Below are 21,307 nucleotides of genomic sequence, written 5' to 3'. Positions count from 1 at the left end.
AAACAGAAAGCAGACAAAAAGGAAAAAATATAAAATGTAAAACTAAGAAAAACATGACACTGACACAGATAGCCAGCATACAGCGAGTGAAGGGGTAGGAAGCATTAGCATGCATGGGACACCAACTTAATGAAAAATATGGAAAACTTTTATTTCAACACAAATGAAAGACAAACTTACCCACAAAAAAGAGCAGAGATCACCTGAAGATATCGGCAGACATCTACACAAATGTCCACCGCAGGGATATTACCACACATACAAGCAGAAGAAAAGGCCACAGAATGCACAATACAGAAGCGTAAATATTTCTCAAGAAGTACAGCAATCCAGCAGCAGCAGAACACCACAGAGGGGCCAAAACACAGGTACAACACTGAAAATCCTGTGTAGATAACAGTAGCATAGAGCTGTATGTGACATAGGCAGTGGTCTAAAACAATGTGGGGACACCATAGCCAATGGTGTAGACAGACATACTTAGTATTCTGCAGAGTACATTTTTCTTTGCATCATTAAGAAACATTGTAGCTATTTCAGGTTATATTATGTCTACAGCTGTCAAAAGTGATGCTTCTAGCAACAGGCAAATAACTTGCTCTCACAGAGGATTGCTATTCTGAAATTGTGTACATTTAGTAACTCCTGGTGGGGGCAACACTTTGAAAGATGTGTCCATGTTTTTAAATACCAAGTGGATTAGAGGGCAGTAAAAAGAGTATGTGAGTGCAAAATGGAATTTTCTGGCTACAACCCTGACTATAACAGCCCATAGCAAACAATCACAAGCCTAGCACAAATGAACAAACTAGTAAGCTTATATCATCATGCTCTGGCAAACATGGGTATCTATAAGTAACGGCAGCACATGCAATGGCAGGAGTCTGCTCAAATAGCAGCAGGTCAGTGGTAACTGCCAGCAGTGCACTTCCCAATACAGGACAGAATGTAAAGAGTGGAAGGAAGGACTGCAGCACATACATGGTGCCATTGTTGTAGTAACAGTTCCCAACAACAAAAGGCATCACCCAGTTGCACGATCTTGGGAAATGATTGTCAGCAGGGCATGATCCACTCCAAAAGCACAGAACAAGACTTACCTGCTGCAATAAAAGGTAATGTCATTGCAAAAACAGCATGTGGAATACACTGCACACAAAGATGTGGGTGGATGAAGCACAGCATTAAGCTCTGAGGGGAGCAACAAAATTTTCTTATCTTTAGTTGACAACCCAGTACACAAAGAAAGTTGCCTACCTCATGGCTGCACTTAGCAGACATGATCTGTTGCCTTCTTAGCAGATGGTGGCTGGCCCCAGAGTATGGGCTTCTTCAGACCATCTATGTGATGACTGTGTTTGTGAAATATAATGTGCAGCAACATAGCAGGACTGATATGTGGTATAGATTTGCTTGTGCCAGCTCTACACACTACTCTTTTTGTGTACTAAAGTCAGCTACAGGCAGCTCCTCCCCAGAGAAGGAGGGGGGAAGCTGGAGACGGCCTGTGGGTCTGCAGAAGGCATGTGCTATACCTCTTAGAATAGCCCCAGATATTTACATCACAGCACCAGATGAATAAGGTTTATACCTCTCAAAAGCAGTGCTACTGTGGGACCTGGAAAGCTACAGGTATCTCAGCCATTGGCAGTTAGACCAGTGCCAATACTTACTTAAACTGCAGCCGGAAAGCACAGTAGGCTGCATACATGAAGTTCAGGCCCAAGGTCTTTACCCAACACCAGATCATATGGCCCAGGTGTAGAAGGCATCCGTGCACATGGCTTAGGGAACTACTATGCATCACTGTGAGTGGCCTTCTTGAAATACATCAGGAGGATACTGTGGAGAAAGGGACACCACCAACTCCACTCCTATGGTCAATAACTAGGTAAAAATGCAATCCTATGCATATTACAACTTACAAAACATTAGACAGTACAGCAGTGTGTCATAACTGGCCCCATTCCCTAGACATCTATGGATGTTGTATAAATGCCCTCACACAGTTGTGATCCATCAATCACATGGGACTGCATGTAAGTCAGCAGTAAGCATATATGGCTCCTGCAACCATCAATCTTGCATTAATACAATATAAAGATAGCATGCCGCAGCTGTCCATCATCCTGACTTATACCCATTAAAAGTGAAAATCTCCATTCCTGGAACCTGCCCTTTCCTTCTCATATGCTGCTGCAGCTGCTGTAAAGCCATTTTGGATGGCAAGTGCTGTACAGACTCAGTACTACAATCCCGCACACAATTCTATATGGTATTAGCTGGCACATTATTGTAGATACTCGACTCCTCCTTAATTACAGAAACAAGCCTAGCCTTCTCCACTTCCTTGGGTAGGGGTACATGGTGATATGGTGTCAACTTCTGGAGATCTACACAATGGCATCAGTGTCCAGACTTGCTTCCATTTTGTGCGTCTCAATGCATCCCCTGTAGGATTTTTCATTTGTGGTCCTCTCTCTGCGGAAATGGTAATTTTTGATTAGTAGCATCTCCTTGTTTTGCTGAGACACAACATAGATGTAGATACGACCCATGGTTCCAGATGGTAGAGTTATTGCTTCCCCTTTGTTCTCTATGGTCACAACTGCTGAGGTACAGAGATACCCAACATAGCTACAAATATGTACTCTCTTTCCACAGAGGAAGTGTTGTAACACAGCAGCTTGCAGAGGAGGGTGGTGCAGCAAACACCAGAACAGAACTGTACTTGGCAAGCTACACTATGCATTGCTGTTCCTGTAGCCTTACTCTTCTGAGCAATTTAATTTGCCTGATCCACCTCTACCAAGTAGGTCTCCAGTGACTCCTAACAGATCCTGCTGCAGCATGGTAAACTTCTTGACAAAATATCAAGGACAAACATAGTAATGTCAACTTTAAGAAATAAACTGAACTACAAAAATGCAATTTTGAAATTTTAAGCTATACTGCAATAACTGCCAGTTATGTGAAAACAGGAAGATGTTTTTACTTATGAAATTGGCTGTGGAAAAGAAGCAGTCAGGCAGGTAATTGAAGCATCTAAAATCTGTACTATTCACAGTTGATAATATGAACACAAACAATAACTGCATCATAAACAAATCAGTACTGCACAATAAAAGCCATCATCCACTACAAACATGGTTCTTTTAGTCTTAACAAAATTCTTCTATGGACCCATAATACAAACATAAGGTATATATTAAAAGCAAAATAACAATAAAATGATGCTTCACAAACACATTATAAGAAAAAAAGCCAAAGCACAATCCTAATTAGAAATAGCAGCTCATGAGAATTAGACTACATCCTAATTTACAGAAGCAATACAGTACAAAACAGTCAGCATGGGACTCACATCCATCCATCCACAACCCCTTTTCCCATCTTTGCACATGGGATCAGGATGTCACTTCAACAGTGATAATCATCCAAAGCCAAGGTTCAATCTGCCGGGTGGGTAGCCCTGCCTCAGCTGTTCTTCCATACCACACACTGGCATGCAAAATCACATCTATGGCCAGTTCAGAATGTCCAATCCACCTACTATGTCTTTGGAATGTGGAAGGAAAGTAAAGCACCAGAAAGAAACCCACACGAACACAGGGAGGACATACAGACTCCACGAAGAAGTCACCCCAGCAGAGAATCAAACCACAGAACTTATTGCTGTGAGTCAGAAATGCTATCTTCTGCACTACTGTGCCATTCATGACCAGCTTAAAAGGAACATCAAAAAATCTTCACTTTTACTGAAACAATTTTGCTTAAAACATTAAGTGAGAAACTTTTAAGCTTATATATGCTGCCCACTGGATAAATGTACAGTTATTTTAGGCACTAATTAAAACTACAGATGGTCAATCTCCCTCATGTCTCTAATGCCAAGAGGAAACTCTCCAGAGAGACAGAAGTGAGCTGAACATTAACAGTTATTCTGAGTGCTTGGCATAACTGTACTGCTATTTCTTTCACTCTTGTCTCTCTCTGAAATTACAGCTTATGAATAGATGAGTGAGACATATAATTTGAAACGAAAATGATGAATTCCCTCCCAAAACACAAACTCTTCCTGAGCAAAAGTGGGAAACACAACCTACCCAGAAAAGTAAAGTAAACAAAAGCAAACGGGCAAAAATTCCAGGAAAGGAAGACCAAACCTATCCTCAGATAGGAATCTAGGAATTCAAACCTAATCTGCTAGGATTCTCAAGTCCAGCAGCTGGTGAACAAACAGGAAAATAGGCTCATATGTTCTCCACTAGGCATCTGCTTAACTTTAGCAGCATGCTGCCAAATAACAATACTAGTCCATCCTCATGGCATACTGGGATGAAACCCGGATTACAGTCCAGATAACCCATGTTCAATGAATGGCAAGGATGTCTGAAGGACTAAGTGGGAGAGAATGAGCTTGAGAGGCTGACTCCAGCTCGCTCATCCTCAGGAGCGGGAGACTGATAGGCCCATGGGACTTGTGACACCTAGCAGTAGCTGGGTGCACCTCCCATCTGTAGTGGTCATGTCAGCTGATGCTGCATTCAGCAATGATTTTCCTACAGAGTCAGGGAATGGGAGGTTTGTGTGGAACCACACACATCTCCTCTCACAACCGGGCAGCCATTGTGAGCCTACAGGTAGACCTCTTTGAGGGATTAGCTGGCTGATCTGTTTCCCACTACCCAATTCTTATATCAAGGGAATGAATGGCAGGCAAGACTTCCCAGGCAGGAACAAATGGACGATAGGGCTCTTACTTAGCCCAAAAGCAACCAGTTTTCACCCCTAAAAAAAAAAAAAAAAAAAAAAAAAAAAAGCCAACTGGGCGCAGGTAGTGTACCATCATGAAGATTATCTTGGAAATGGGTGGAGAAAAATCATCACCATAAAAACAGAACTTCCTTCTCCAATGTCGAAGGTCACAACTATCTTACCCTACACAGAAATAATTAGAAAGAGTTTCTTTTGTCTCATCTCTGCTCTCCATGTCCTGAATTAAACATGTTTTCCACCTCCTCCCTGGAGAGAGAAAGGAAGACTTCAAACCATAGAAAGTGCATTATACTGAAAGGGTTTTTCGAGAAGTTCACTGACAGCAGTACGAGTCTGCACCAGCATCCGTAATCACCAAGTCTGCACCAATATGGGTTAGGTCAAGATCAGGGGAGACCAAGTGGTACATTTGGTGAACAAGAAAAGGAGCTTGTGGCAGTTGATGGTCAGCTGTAGAAAGCTAAAAATTGGTTTATATGCAGGCAGCCCCATTTGACAACCACAACTCTAAGGACAGCAGTTTCTAATAAAAGAGATGTTTCAAGTTTTATTTGTCGTTTGTTTTTTTTTTTAATAATTAACTGCTTGTCCTAAGCATCTCTGGCCTAACAACAAAGTTTGTGTTTCTCTAAAATTGCTTGTAACTTTTTATCTAAAATTTGTGGTTAATAGAATATATTAACACATAATGTGGGGCTTTATCCATTTATAATCCACTCAAGGTTTTTCTATAGTTCTCATCTAAAGACATTTCAGTCAGCATGGTGGACACCAACTGAATGACAATGTGTTAAATGTCATAAGGAAATGATCCTTCTTTTCCAGGGTTTCAAAAACCTTAGCCACACTTAGTCCAGGGGAGAAAACACTTCAAAGTATGCTTTTCAGTTAAATTTCAGTGCCATCTAGTCAACTGGCTCCATATCAGCAGAGAGGATTGAAAACAAGCAAATAAAAGCCACTAGGTTCACCTACATCATATCAAGACAGAAGGATATAAACCCGTGAGCAAGGACCTCAGTAAGATCATATCTTTACAAAGTGAAGACCCTTAGAAACTATTATCTTAAGTCTGAAAAACAGAGCACAATGCAGCTTCAAAGTTTCTGCACAAGGAAGAAACCAAGAAAAAGTAGTACCAGAAGGAGAGGTAAAGAAAGTACAGTTTTGCAAGCTGAACTTACCATGACAGCAGATGTTCAAATGATGACTGCTGAAGTAGCCTTAGCTATATGGGTTATATTCTGCCAAGGCTATAATGCTGTCCAGTTTCAAAAGCTTCAGGACACCTTCCACACTCCCAAACTGTCAAGAAGCTCAAGCTGAGATGACTAAAAGACATGTATGGGCACAAAGCCTTTTAGAGTTTCCTGTCAGCAGAAAGACAGACAGAGGCTGAGCCCTAAAAGGACTATGCTAGGAACAGCAAAACATAAATGTCCGCACCCTGGCATAAAAAACACATCAAACACCAAGGGGGATGGAGGGAGGGAGTGGCTACTGCATCAGTGAACATTTGAACATCTACTGTTATGGTAAGTTCAACTTACACAACTGTACCATGTTCATCATATTGATCACTGCTGCAGTAGCCTTACCTATGTGGGTAGATTATCATAGCTAACTACATTTGGGAAGTAGAATGAGAACAGTTCAAGAACCCCTGGAAAATGGTCCTAGTGGAGCTTAATCTGGATGGACCTAGAGAAAGAATCAAGCTTAAAGTGCTTTGTAAATGTATGTACAGAGGACCAAGTAACAGCTTCTAGAACATTTCTAGAATCCATCCCTTTCAAAAAAAAGGCATAGATGAAGCCAAGGTCTTGGTAGAGAGGGCTCTGAGCCTGCCTGGAATACATTTGTTATAGAGAGTATAACAAAAGTGAATAGCCTTAGACAACCAATTGGAAATAGTCTGTTTTGACATAGGTTGTCCCTTATTATTACCTTCACAAGCTGATCCAAAGACCTGAGAGATAAAGTTGGGTCAAGATAATACCTAGTTGTCTGTGGGCATTCTATGGTATGGAGTATCTTTTATCCCAAAGATTTAGATTCAGTAAGGAAAATGGGGAGATGAATAGTTTGGTTTAAAGTAAACTTGGATGCCACTTTAGGCATAAAAAAAGCATTAGTTCTCAGTAACCCTGTCACTATGAAAAATGAAGCACAGTTGTTGACTCATCATAAAAGCTTGCAACTCGGATACCCTTCTTGCAGATCTCAGAGCAATCAATAAAACTGTTTTTCATGTTATGAACCTCAAGTCAGCCAGCATAGCCGGTTCACATGGAGCAAGTGTTAGCTTCTCTAACAGAAAATTAAGATCCCAAGGAGGGACCATTGGTTTACTTGGTGGCCTCGTATGCAAGCTCTTTTCAAGAACATTTTGACATAAGACTGCCTTGAAAGAAGAGGCTCTATGGACAGGCATGCTGAAGTGGCCAATAAATGAACCTTAATGGAGAAGTAAGAAAGACTAAGATGGGAACTCACACAAATATTGTAAAATCAGAGAAAAACTAGCCCCAAACGGGTGCTGATTATGTTGTTGGTATCAAATAGAAAACTTTTTCCATTTGCTAATGTATTATTTTCTAGTAGAAGGCTTTCTTGCCTCCATTAGTCCCTGCTGCACATCCTCAGTAAACAGGTGCTTAAAAGGAATGAATACTTTATCATCCAGACAGTCAATTGAAAATGACTGATGTCAGACTTTATGAAATATCCCTGCTCTTGTGTGAGTAGATCTAGTCTATGAGGAAGTTTGTGGTAATTGCCCCAGCCATTTCCAAAAGAAGGCAGAACCACAGCTGCATAGGCCAGAAGGGAGTTACCACAATGATCTTGGGGGATTCCTCCTGCATCTTCAGAAATACCCTGTCTATTAGTGAAAAGGATGGAAAAGCATACAGGAACACTCCTGTCCACAGAAAAGAAAAGGCATCTGTCTTCCAGGCCTTGTTTCACAGAGTCCTGGAATAGAATCTTGCCAGTTGATTGTTCAAAGAGGAGGCAAAAAGGTCTACCCAAGGAATTCCCCACAGATGGATCAAGTGTTGGAAGACCCCCTATCTAGTTTCCATTCATGAGGGTCTGTCCTGGTCCTGCTCAGCTCGTCTGCTACACAATTTTGCTCTGACAGAATGTTGGATGCCTGTAGAGTAAGACTGTGCTGTGAAGCTATATCCCAAGCTAACATGGCTTGTCTGCAAAAGGGGTAAGACCTGGTTCCCCCTTTTTTTGATGTATCACATGCCTGTGGTGCTGTCTGATACCACTTTGAAGAGGTCCCTGAGGCCAAAGATGGGTCAGAGAGTTGAGTGCCTTGAACAAGGTAAGCATCTCCTAGATAATGTATGTGTTTGTGTCTGTCCTTAGTGTCCCACTCCCTTGCATTGTATCCCTCCTGAAACTGCTCCCCAAGCAAAGTCTGAAGCATCTGTGGTGGGTGACTGACTGCTTTGGAATAGAGAGGGAGAAGTGGAGACATGCATTTAATTAAATCTGTTGTCTCCGCCAAAATACTTCTCTTCTGACAAACCAAAGCATTCAGATTTAAAAAGATAAAGGGTGTTGAAGCTGAGAACAAACAGATTTCAGACACCACAGTATCTTTCACATGTGGAGTCTTGCCAGAGGTATCAAGAGAATCATACATGCCATGAGATCCAAAATCCTGAGGTATTCCCTCACAGTGACTGAAGTCAGACTGGAAGTAAAGATATATTTTTTTCCTGTGGAAGAAAAACTCTTTGCACTGAGGTGTCTCCTTGACATCCCAAGAACATAATTATGTGTGATGGAGTCAAGAAAAACGTTTGACTGTTTTCTTGGAATCCCAGTTTTGTGTAAGAGATGTCTCATCTAAAAGACAGATTCCTGACACTTTGAAAAAGAGACTACAAAAATAACCAACTCATCTAAATATGGAAACGTGGATAATCTCTAGCCTGTAATGAGAATAACTGGAGCTGGACACTTTGTGAACACTCTTGGTGCAGTGGATAGCCCAAAGGTTAAGGAAGAAGACTGATAACATGATCCAGACATACAAAACCTTAAGAAACGTCTGAAGTCCGGATGAACAGGGATATGATAAGCATCTTATAAGTCTAGTGTTGCCAGGTAACTAGAAAGAGGAAGAAGAGGTAACAGGTTCTGAAGCTACATCTTTTAGAGTTAGAGCACTATCACAAACAGGTTTAGGAAATGAGATCCGTAACTGGTCTCCAAGCATTTTCTTTTTTTGGCACTAGGAATATCCTTGAATAAAAACCTTTTCCTGTTTGACAATGAGGAACTGGTTCTATTACTCCTTGGGACAGTATATGATGAAGAACAGGTGGAAACAAAACAGTCTGATCTAGAGGATGAGGAATGACTGCCAAGAAAGGAGGAATTTCCTTCCACTGCCTTCTGTAATCTTGATAAATGAAATTCAGAACCCCACTCCCTGAAGCAATCTGTTGCCAAAGATAAAAACAGAGATTAAGACTTTCTGGAAGACAAACTGGAACAGGATGTGTGTGGGTCATAAGGTCTCTTGAATAATCATTCAGATATATAGCTATATTGATCTGCCCTTGATTTTGAAAGGTTAGAGGCTTATTCTTGGAACTCCTTTGCCATTCCTTCTTAAAAATCTGTCTACCTGAATTCTGTTGCTACTGTTCATTCTGTTTTCTACACAAAACATACACAGCCTATCTGGACCTTGCCAAGGCCTTTGACATCATCCACCACTCTGGAATCATAGATAAACTTACTAAGCTGGGCATTAATCCCTATGTCACTCTATGTGTTGCCAACTGGCTCACTGACAGAACCCACACTGTAAAAGTAGCTGACTCCAAATCCAGCTCCAGACAAGTGGAGTACCTCAGGGTTCAGTCCTGGGACCTCTCTTGTTTGGCATCTACTTCTCTGAAGTACAGACCAACACTAAGGGACTCTGGCTAACAAAGTTCGCAGATGACTGCAAACTGGGAGCCATTATTGAATCCCCAAATGATGTTGATACTTTACAAAAGGGCCTTACAGAAACAGATGTTTGGTGCCGGAGCCATGGGCTCAAACTCAATGCCAAGAAATGTATAGTTATACCCTTTGGGAAAAAACATACACCCATGAATTACCACATAGGTTTCAGTACACTAAACACCGAAAGTGTGATAAGAGACTTAGGGACACAGGTGGACACCTTCAATAACCACATCGCCACAACAGTCAGGAAATACTTTTATGTGGCACACCTCATCACTAATAGCTTTTCATCCAGAATAAAGGAGGTCATTGTCCCACTGTACTCTTCCCTCATTAGACCCACTATAGAATACGACGCCCCATTTGGTATGTGCCTCTGAAGACATCTGCAACAGCTGGAAAGGCCGCAGAAATACCTCACTAAAAGAATCTTCTTCTTCTTTTGGCTTTTCCCGGTTAGGGGTCGCCACAGCGGATCACCTGTCTGCTCATGACTGGCAGTGGAGTTTTACAGTGCCGAGTTGCCAGCCCGACGCCCAACCTTCCACAGAAGGTACACACACGCACTCACTCATGCCTAGGGCCAATTTAGTGTCTCCAATCCACCTACAGCATGTCTTTGGGATGTGGGAGGAAACCGGAGCACCCGGAGGAAACCCACGCGACCACAGGGAGGACATGCAGACTCCGCACAGAAGGCACCCCCAGCCGAATATCGAACCGGAGAACCTCTTGCTGTGAGGCGGCAACTCTCAACGCTGCACCACCGTGGCAGCCCCACCTCACTAAAAGAATCACAGGCCTAAAGCAGATGCCCTATGCTGACCAAAACTCCAGCTATACTCTTGTCGCATATCGTCTACTCCGAGGCGATCTCTGCTTAACGTACAAGGCCATGTCAAACCCAGAGCTATTGGACATGCTACATTTAAAGAAATCCCAATCCCTCAGAGCCACACGCTCCAGTGATCTAAACATTGTCATCACAATAAACAAAACATGCTGGAGGGATAGGTTCCTGACCCAGAGGCTCCCCAGACTCTGGAATAGACTGCCATACATGTCAAGCAGAGCACCTCTTTGGCCCTCTTCAAAAGGAACCTTGATGATTGGATGGGAGAAAGGAAATTCACCCCAGGGATCACGTCAGTCACCCTGCTAGACAGGGGTCCAGGGAAGTAAATAGTGTGGGAAGAAATAGCCAGGGAATTGTTATGGCTAGGCTTCTATAGGCCCTAGTGCCAATAGCCTAGTACCAACCTATGAACAAAAATGGAAGGGGGGGGAATCCAATGAACAATTTGGAAAAGGAGAGCTTAACATCAGCTTGCCCCCTTTCATCACACTTTTTGATTACCTCTACAGCAGAGTGGTCAACCATTAAACCTCTATCCAACAGAGAATTTAAAATCTAATTTTATCATCATCTGGAAGGTTCTGAGAATGTAGCCATGCAAACCTCCTTAAAACAGTACCATTGGTCATAGCACTGGAAAAAGTATCAACAGAGTCTTACACTCAGCAAACGATCAGTAGTGACCTGGACAAATGAAAAAAATGTTCTTTAAAGCAGATTTTCCTCACAAGAAAAAAAACTGCAGATAAAACATTCTTCATACTTTCAGAAGTTGTCAGAACAAACATTAACATATGAACATTACAATTCAAAATTCTGAAAATCAAATTTGCAGAAGTATGTACGTTTTCCTATACATAATAGTAATTTGCCCATCCTTATCAGCAAGAGTAGGACTGGAATTAACTAAGTGCTTAGCAGCAGAGAGATCAACTAAGTCCATAAATGCTGGGTCAATTTTGGGAACAGTGTATAAAAAATTAAAAGAGTGAGGAATTTTATACATCCTATCTCTCTTTTTTAGGGACAGATGGTTAAGTAACAGGGAAACTGCAGGCAGTGACACATCCTCTAAAGCTGACAGAACAGGAAAAATGGGTGTAGGTTCTGGAAAATCCTTATACAGCAACTCATGCTATTTTCTGAGGGAACTAAGAAACCTTAGTGTTCTACCACTGAAAACATGGGCATATTCTAGCAATAGTCTCAGAGAAAAAGAAACCCCACAGGGCGAATCAGAAACTGAGCTCTCCTCAGAGTTAGAAATTTGAGGAAAAAAAATGAAACCATCTCTGCATCTTCCTGTTCAGATTCAGAATCTTGAATCTCTTCAGGAAAAGAGGAATCCTCCTTTCTTTTATAAGACTCGACTTTACAAGAAGGATCTATAGCCTGAATTAAACCCTCAGCCAGATCCAGCAAACAACTCCTGCCTAAAGAAAATGGAGGAGGAACAGATAGTAGATACATGCTTCATTTTCTGTTTCTTTTTGACAGGAAAAATGGGGCCAACCATATTACTAATCACAGAAGCTGCTTCCATAGGGATGGACACAACATTCTGGCACATCAAGGAAACCTTCCATGTTCCCTCTCCCAAAACTGACTGACAAGAGTGGCTCTCTCTTGCCAATTGAGGAGACTCCAACAGCTACAGAGGATGGGGCTAACTTGTGGTCCATAGTGGCTGTAAGTGCTATACCAGATGGATCTGGGGTAAAAGAGTGGTCTGAGGTACAACAAATGTCCGCAGCAGAGTTACCCACTTGTGGCTGTGGCAAATTACAAGCCTGCTGTGGTGGCAAAGGCTGTTTGCTTAACTTTTTCTTTTTGTGGCTGGAAGAAGGACAGACTGTAGGACCAGTAGTCTTTTCCATGGTTAGGACGAAAATGGTGCCTCTTTCCCAGGGAAGAGGAGCAGCAAATACCAGTAAAACTACCAATCCACAAAATTTTTTTTTTTTACAGAAAAAATACAGTAAAACACACTTTCAAACATTATGCCAGCCAAAAAAAAAAAAAATTTCTCCATAGAAAATATATTTTCATTTAGTTAACACTACTTTTAAACTGACAGAAAAAAGGGCTGTATTTAAAAGTACATTATAATCTCGCGACAGTCCATTAAATCACAATACTTCTAGTTTTAAAATATGTTTCCTAAAAAGGAAAGTAATAAAATATCAATAAATTTAAGAAAATGGAATGTCTTTCTTCAAAGGGAACTTATCTGCCTAGCAATGAATAGCACAAACTGACCATCGATCCTCAAAGCCTCAGAGGAGCGTAGTCTTTGGTTACAGTACAGCTCTGAAAGGCTTTGCACCCAAACCTGTCTTTTAGTCAGCTCATCTCAAGCTGTTTAATAGTCTGAGCACGTGGAAGGTGCCCTGAAGCTTTGTGATCTTGCTGGCTGCTATATCCTCATCAGGATATAACATATAGCTAAGGCTATTGCTGCAGTGATCAATGTGACGAACATCTAGTAAGCTCAAGATAAAACAGTCTGTCTTTAAACACTTGCAGAGTCTCAGTCAAAATTTATGGCTATCAACAGCAGCAATATATCATAAGTAATGCTTACCAGAGCAACCTCCATATCAGTCACACTCATGTCACCAAAACCCTGCAAATTAAAACCCTTCAGGGAACAGGCACTGACTTTTATGTCTTGTTTGTTTGTGTCTTCGGCTTTAGGGTTAGGGGTCGCCACAGTGGAACTCCAGTCCGCTAATGATTGGCAGTAGATTTTTACGTGCCGAGTTGCCAGCCCTGACACTCAACCTTCAACGAAGGTACGCCCATTCACGCATGTCTACACACAGAAGACGCTCTAGCTGAGAATCGAACAGGACAACGTCTTACTGTGAGGCGACAACGCTATCGCAGCACCACCACCGCATGTCTACAGAAGGAAAATAAATGGAGACTAGCCCTATCCTTAACAGTAGACCCTGTGGTCATAACTATTACAAAGAGTCCAGATTCTGCAAATCTAAAGTTTGCCACTTATCCCCACAGACTGAGAAAGGCAAGGGAGTTTGCTTACAAATAGAACAGGTTGCAACATCCACACCTCACACCTTCAGTGTTAAAACTGAATGTGCCCAATGAGTGCAAGACTCGTCCATCACATTCACATCCATTCCCATAAAAGGGAACAGTCTGAAATCTTAACATCAACAATGTAACTTTTTTTTTTACTATTCTAGTTGGTTGCAAAAAATAAAAAAGTTAATATCCAAACACGTTCTAAAACTGCCATATGTTAACTGATGACATTTCAAAGCACTGTATTCAAATGATGGGCAACATGCATAGCACTACCTGTGTTATTAATTAGCTGAAACACAAAGGCTTATAAAGCAGAAAGTGTGTGTGTGTGTGTGTGTGTGTGTGTGTGTGTGTGTGTGTGTGTGTGTGTGTGTGTGTTTGTGTGTTTGTGTGTGTGTGTGTAACACAACTGTGCTAAATCATGGCACAGCAGCATAATAACCCACAGTACTTCAGTAACAGAACATGCAGAAGTAAAAACACTTAAAAAAAGAAAAAGTAAAACCAGGAATGCTGAAATTACGAGATATCAGAAAAAAAAGCAACAATCCAAGACCAGAAAGAACCTGTGCAACTGGCAGAGTAAACAAACAAAAGCACAGCCATGCTAAACAGCATCAGAAAGATAAACACTCACAAAAAAAAGAACAAGTTTTCCTCGAAAACATGAAATTGTCAAAATATTTTCCCCAGCCATGAACTACTGCTAACTAAAAGTCAGTTCCACAAAACCCACAAAGGGAGTACCCTTCAGTAGCAAGAAGGTTCTGAAGCTTTTGGTGCCCAGACTACCTTTTTTATGTGGCTATGCTTGACCCACTGTCAGTTAAGATAAATATGGAAGCTGCCCTGAAGCTTTGAAAAATGGCTGGTGGTCATATCTTGGGCAGGATACAACCCAAATGACTTAAGTGCAACAGTGATCTAATGCTGAATATCTGGCTGTCCTTATTCTTGCCATCAAAGGAAATAAAAAGCTGATCTGACATTCTGAAATCTTTAGTTTTGTCCAGGTACTGCCCCTAGTTACCTATGGTCATGCAAGGTATGAAAAACTCTCTGCAGTTTTGGGGCTCAGGAAAAAACGCAGGAAGATGAACAGTCTGATTCAAGATAAACTTCAAAACTACTTTAGACATAAAGGTAAGTTTAGCTCCAAGACTCATTCGGTCCTTACTGAAGATCAAAAAAGTTGAGAGGACATAAGGACCTGTGACTCAGATACTCATCTAGCAGAAGTCAGAGCAATAAGCAAGGAAATATTACAAGTAAGAAATTTAAGGAAAGAACTATCTGCACGATCCAGGAAAGAGAGATAGTTAATTCATGCAACACAAACTTAAGACCCCAGGAAGGGCCACTTGTTTTTGAGGTGGTCTAATGGGTAAAACCTCTTTCAAGAACTGCTTGGTTTAGAATAAAAAGGAAAGACGAGTGTGGGGGGGGGGGGGGGTTCTAATGGCAGACAAGTAGAAATGGCCAAAACGTGCACTTTGATAAAAGTGCAAGGCAGGCCTGACTTCAGCAATTTACACAGGTACTGGACAACTATCAAGGGATGGATCCTCCTCTCTATTATGACCTCCACTAGAACATCTCTTCCACCTGGCTAAATATAATATCTATCATCCATACAATCAAGTGGAGGTTGAGAATGGCAAGGCAGATGAGAGATCCCTTGTCCTGTGTGAGTCCACTTCATGAGGAAGTTTTTGTTAACTGTCAGAGGCCAGGTGCATTTGAAGGAAGAACCAATGTTGTTTGGAATAATCTTTGGAGTCCTTCTTTATTTTTAGTAAGACTCAGGTTATCAGAAGAAAGGGGGGACATGCAGGAAAATTCCCTTTCATGGGAAGGAATGAAAATACATCTATTTTCCAGGCTTTTTTTTTCTGGTGTACAGAACTTTTTTAACTGCCTGTTGAGATAAGAGACAAGTAGATCTACGTGTGTGTGTGTGTGGGGGTCCTTCACTATCGGACAATCTCCCGCATGACCTGTGGGTCTAACACTCACTCATGAGGGTCTGTCCAGGATCTGCATGGTTTTCTGCTTCAGTGTTCTGCTATAAGTTGTCTGTAGGGAGAGATTTTGCTCAGATGTAAGCTTCCAGGGCATCTTGGCTAGTCTGCAGAGGGGTAGGACCTCTTTCCCTTGCTTATGTACCACATAACTGTTGTGTTGTCTGTTATAACTAATAGTGGTCCACATGTTTACAGTTGATTCAGTGCTTTGACAGTCTTTATCAGGGCAATTATTTCCTTGAAGATTATGTGTTTTAGCCTGAAATGAAGCGCTCACATACCTTGTACTTTGACACCTTGAGAAACTGCACCCATACAAAGTCCAAGCATCTGTTGTGACTGGCTGAGTAGGAAATGAGGGGAGAAAGGGGTGAGCCTGGATTCTGTTGGACTAGACTGGAACACCATAAGTGTTCCTTTTTGAAAAATTCTAGGATTGGAATAGGAAAGGATAGAGAATGTTGGTGCTGGATCCAGACTTACTTGAAAGTACAGTTGTGTATGTAAATGTATCTTAACAGTAAATGTTATCAGTGTTGCAGTAGTCTAAGTGATATTGGGGACAGCCTGTCAATAACCGGACCAGTTGGGCACTTCCAAAGCTTTATGGCACCCTCCATGCACCCTAGCCACTGCCCAGCTCGAGGACAGCAAGATAAAATCAGTGGTGAGGACGACAAAATATCAGTGCTTTTCTGCCTTAGAAGTGGGAGACATGAGCCCTGACAACTGAATATGTGCTAGGAAAAAAGAAAAGCACATATATCCCCAACCTGGTAAAAAAAGCAAAAGGCAAAAAAGGGGGGCTGGAGGGAGGGTGTGGCTACTGTAACAGTGATCTGTTTGAACATCTACTGTTACAGGAAGTTTACTTACACAGCTATACTATGTTCATCATCAGATCAATATTGCGGTAGCCTAAGCTGTATGAGATGAATACCAGACCTTAGAAAGACACACAGAAAGAAGAATGATCAGAGTCCAGCAGCCCCTGAAGAATGATTTTAGAAAAGCTTTCTCTGGACCCAGGAAATTAATCTAGTTTATAGTGCCTGCTAAAGGTGTATACAGATGACAAAGTCACTGCAACTAGTATATTTCTAGAGTCCTCTCCTTTCCAGAATGCCAGAGAAGTAGCTAGAGCCCTGATAAAGTGAGATCTCACTCTGCCAGGAAATGTGTTGTTATGGCGAGAGTAACAAAAAGCAACAGCATGGGACAACTATTTAGAAACCATCTGTTTTGATATTATGTGTCCCTTTTTCTTACCTTCATAGGAAACAAACATCAGATCAGCAATCCTGATGTTTTTTCTCCCATCAAAATACTATCTGAGTTGGCTGTGGACATCCATTGTGTTTTTAAAATTCTTTCTCCCTTATTTTTAGGTTCTGGAAAGAAAACCGTGAGATGTATAGTCTGAAGCAAAGTAAACTTTGAGATGACCTTGGGCATAAAGGAAGTATTTGTTTTCAAAGTAACCCTACCTTTGTGAAAAATTAGAGATGACACACCATAAGAGCTTGTAACTCAGATACTCTTCTTGCAGAAGTCAGAGTAATGAGTAATACTCTTTTCCAAGATATGAATTTCAAATCTACCTCATCAGCAGGTTCAGAACAGATCAGTGTAAGTTTTTCCACTACAAATTTAAGATCACATGAAGGAACTGTCTAATTAATGAGACAGACAGAAAAGTAAAATCCCTTTCAAAAACTGTTTTATTTGAGACAGGGTAGAGGGGGGGGGGCATTTAAGGGCAGACAAGTAAATATGGCTAAAAGATGAATTGTAATAGAAGAGTAGGAAAAGCCACAGGAAAATAACTTACAAGAGGAGTCAAAGGCTCCCTACTGAAATGTCGGTACTTGACAAACAAAAAAAGAACTGAAAACACAGGTGAAGAGCGAATTTTGAAAATCGTTTTTTTTAACACCCCCCCCCCCCCCCAACTTATATATACCAGCTCAGAGATAGCCATACCTTGGAGAAAAGGTAGTATTCCAAGAAATTGCATCTCAGACTTAGAATATTTAAATCCATTCTTTCTTTCAGCCATTCAGTCTCTGTATTTCGGGACTCGTTCTAGTGAATCCCGACATTACAAATGGTTACCAAAGTCAAAGCTTTACAAGGGTCTTGGTTCTTGGTTTGGCACCAACTATAAAATCTTTTCCACTTACCCATATGTGATGTTCTATCAGCAGGTTTCTTTGCCTCCTTTAATACCTGCTGCACATCCTCAGAAAAAAAGGTGCCTAAATGGAATTAAAATATTAGCATTTAGTCAGTCAGCTGAAGAAGCTGAAAGTTGAATGCTATGCCTCCTGATAAATCTGAGTCAAAAGAGAATCACCATAATTCTCTTTCAGAAGTCCTTCTGTACCTTTGGAAGAACCCTGGTTATCACAGAAAAGGTTAGAAACGTATAGAGCAACATTCCTTTCCAATGGACGCCGATGTGCAGGAGTCCTGGAGCAGAATTTCATTAACTATTGTGGCTGGAGACAAGCATATGTACTTGAGGACTTCACCACAGATGGACCAATTCCTGGAAGATCCCCAGGTCCGACTCCCATTTGTGAGCATCTGTCCTGGTCCTTCACAGCTTGTCTGCAACAATATTTTGCTCTGATGGAATGTAGGTAGCCTGGAGGAGAAAGGCTGTATGTTCTGAGTCATAGCCTGGAAGGACAGGTTGTACTAAATCACTAGAACTCAATCCACCAATAGCTAGTCTGCAAAGGGGGTTGGACCTGGTTACCCCATTTGTTTATGTACCAAATCACTAAGGAATTTTCAGCAAATGTTAGCAGAGGGCCTACAACTGAAAGATGGCTCAGACATTCGAAAACATTTATTAAAGCCACCATTTCTTTGAGATGTATGTGATTTAATTTGTGTGCTTGCTCCAGATGCCCTGGACTTTCACTTCCTTGCACACAACTCCCCAGGCAAAGTCTGATGTATCTGTAGCTAAAGACTAAGTAGGGGCTGAAAGGGTAAAATGGGAGAAATGGAGTGAAAGACAACTGGTTCACCTACCACAGTAACTCATTTTCACAAACCCCAGAAATAGAATTTGACATGAAAACGAATACTGGTGCTGAGTCCAAACTGATTTGACATACCACACTGAATTTTTCTCATGTTAAGTCTGGAATTATGAGAATAGTGTGTGTGTGTGTGTGTGTGTGTGTGTGTGTGTGGGGGTGCACAAAATCTGGTATACTGACACATTTCCAGGCAAATACCAGAGTCTAGCTGGAAAATCTCAGAAACTGCTTCTTGTAACATTACAGTTTGCTCTAAGGGAGGAAAACCATCATACGTGGTGTCCAGAAGACATCCCAGAAAAAAAGACTATTCGGTGAGAAGGAATGAAATAACATTTCTCCATATTCATCTTAAAACCCTGGCTGAGAAAGAGATATTATACCCAAGTCAGAGATTATTAATCTACCAGAGTGGGTGGCAGCTCAGGTGAATTTAAAGATCTCCATCGAAAGCAGTAGCAGAAGTTTTCCTATGCCTTGGCCAAATTTCCCCTAGTGGCATAAATACCACCTTGGGTTACCCTGAAAAGGGGGAACTAGTCCAGTGAGACAAACCTAGACAACAACAAATGGATATATTAGATAGATAGACAGACAGATAGATAGCTAGATAAACAATTTGTGAAAGAATCTGCAAAAATTAAGGCAGTCATCTAAATATGGAAGAATGTGATTGCCCTGCCACTTGTAATGGCCTATTACTGGAACCAGGCAGTTTGTAAACACTCTTACAGATGTTGAAAAGCCAAAGAGCAAGCGTGAAAACTGAAAATGTAAACCAGAGAAAAAAATAAAAAAAACAAATGTCTGAAACTTTTCATAGGTTCATAGGTTGGTACTAGGCTATTAGCCCTAGGGCTTACACAAGCCTAGCCATAACAATTCCTTGGCTATTTCTTCCCACACTATTTACTTCCCTGGATCCCTGAGAACTTTTGAGAACTGGAATGTGATAATACGTATGTCTTGCCTCCTGATTTACTAAAAAACTGACAGCATTAAAAAACTGAGATTTTGATGTGAAGGTTATGTCCAGGACTAGTCTCCAGGTTCATTCTTTCTTCGGTATAAAATTCCTGAAAAAAAATGAATTCCCCCGTTTAATCTGAGGGACAGGTTCTATGGCCCCCTGAGACAGGATCTGATCTCGGATAGGCAGGAAAAGGAAAATCTGACTGGATGGTTGCAGAGGAATCCCTCGAACAGGAGAAATGGCATTCCACTGCTAAATGTAGCTCTTTCAGTGATTCTCAGTACCTGGGTTTCTGAAGTTATCTGGTACTACAGGGGAAAGTGAAGTGGTTGTGGTGAAGAAGAAGCTAGAATCAAGATTGATCCCCCCACCACCAACAACTTTCACTTTTTGCTGCTCAAGCTACCAGGATGCAGGTCCATGTCCTAGCCGCAAAAGTTGCCTAACAAGAGGATAGTGGATTCTTAAAGTTTTGGTCTTACCTCCCAACTGGAAAGTTAATCTTTGAAGAAAAAAATTTCAAGATAACCACCAACTACACCAGCCCCAGCCCCTATAAACCAGTTCTGACAGAAAAGAAACACTTTTTTTCCACAAAAAAAGTGTAATTTATATGGAATCCCCACAGGAAACCAGGACTGCCTGTCAACCATAAAAGGTGTAGGACAAGCAGATAGCACAGGATGGCTTAGTCAGTCTTACTTTTAACAGAAAATTATATTTAGAAGTAAAAACTTTTAGTGACCACCACCAAACAGTGTCTCCACATCTTATCAATGTTTATAGAAAAGTAACACTTTCCTCAACAAAAAGTGATAATTAACAAGGGAATCCCCATAGAGAACCAGGCGACCTCAACTGTAAAAGGTGTCTGACAAGTAGATAACCTCTTGACACATAACTTAAGTTGTGACATAAAATCCTTTAGTGACAACCACCAAACACAGTCTCTAATAACCCATTTTGGCAGAAAAATGGCACATTTCCTCACAAAAAAAATGTAAAATTAGAAATGAATCTCTACAGGGACCTAGGATGTTAGGTCTACCAAACATAATGCCTACCAAGCAGTTAACGGAGCTCAGGCAAGTCAACAAACATCTTAACGGGATATATGAGTTTTTAGTTAATTTTTCTAATGACAACCCCAAAGCCACTGGTCCTAATTCCTAGCTGTAATACTTTAGAGAAAAGTGAAACTTTTTTCTCAAAAAAAATATTTATTCGCAAGGCATTTCTCCTCAGAGAACCATAAACAAAAAAGTAAGAGTCTGAGGTAAAAGGTTTATTGACAACCTCTAAAAATATCAGTTCAAACTTGTAGCATAAATCTTTGACACAAATAATATACTTTTATCCTCAACAAGTGATGAAGTGGAAGGTAATCACCAATGGGGTACTTATCTGCTCATGCTCGGCAAAGCATTAGCCAGCCATTAATCACTCATAGCCCACAGTGGAGCTCACTCTTCAGTAGCAAGAAAGTTCTTAAGGATTTGATGCCTTAGCCACTGATTTCATTTTGCTCTCCTCAAGTTATACAGTAGGTATAGCATGTGGAATATTTACTAAAGAAATG

At 41.1% G+C, this 21,307-nt stretch overlaps 1 protein-coding gene across 1 annotated transcript in view; it reads right to left on the bottom strand.

The window, feature by feature from the left end:
- The window catches only part of PPP4R4 (protein phosphatase 4 regulatory subunit 4), a 2,733,238-nt gene that overhangs the window by 2,285,005 nt on the left and 426,926 nt on the right, over positions 1-21,307 (bottom strand). The window lies entirely within an intron of this gene.

Source organism: Protopterus annectens, chromosome 6.part0 (genome assembly GCF_019279795.1).
Source record: "Protopterus annectens isolate FY-2018-M chromosome 6.part0, PAN1.0, whole genome shotgun sequence".
In the NCBI taxonomy this organism is placed as follows: domain Eukaryota; kingdom Metazoa; phylum Chordata; order Ceratodontiformes; family Protopteridae; genus Protopterus; species Protopterus annectens.
The sequence above is the reverse complement of the archived record's forward strand: the minus strand, read 5'-3'. Positions and strand labels throughout refer to the sequence as shown.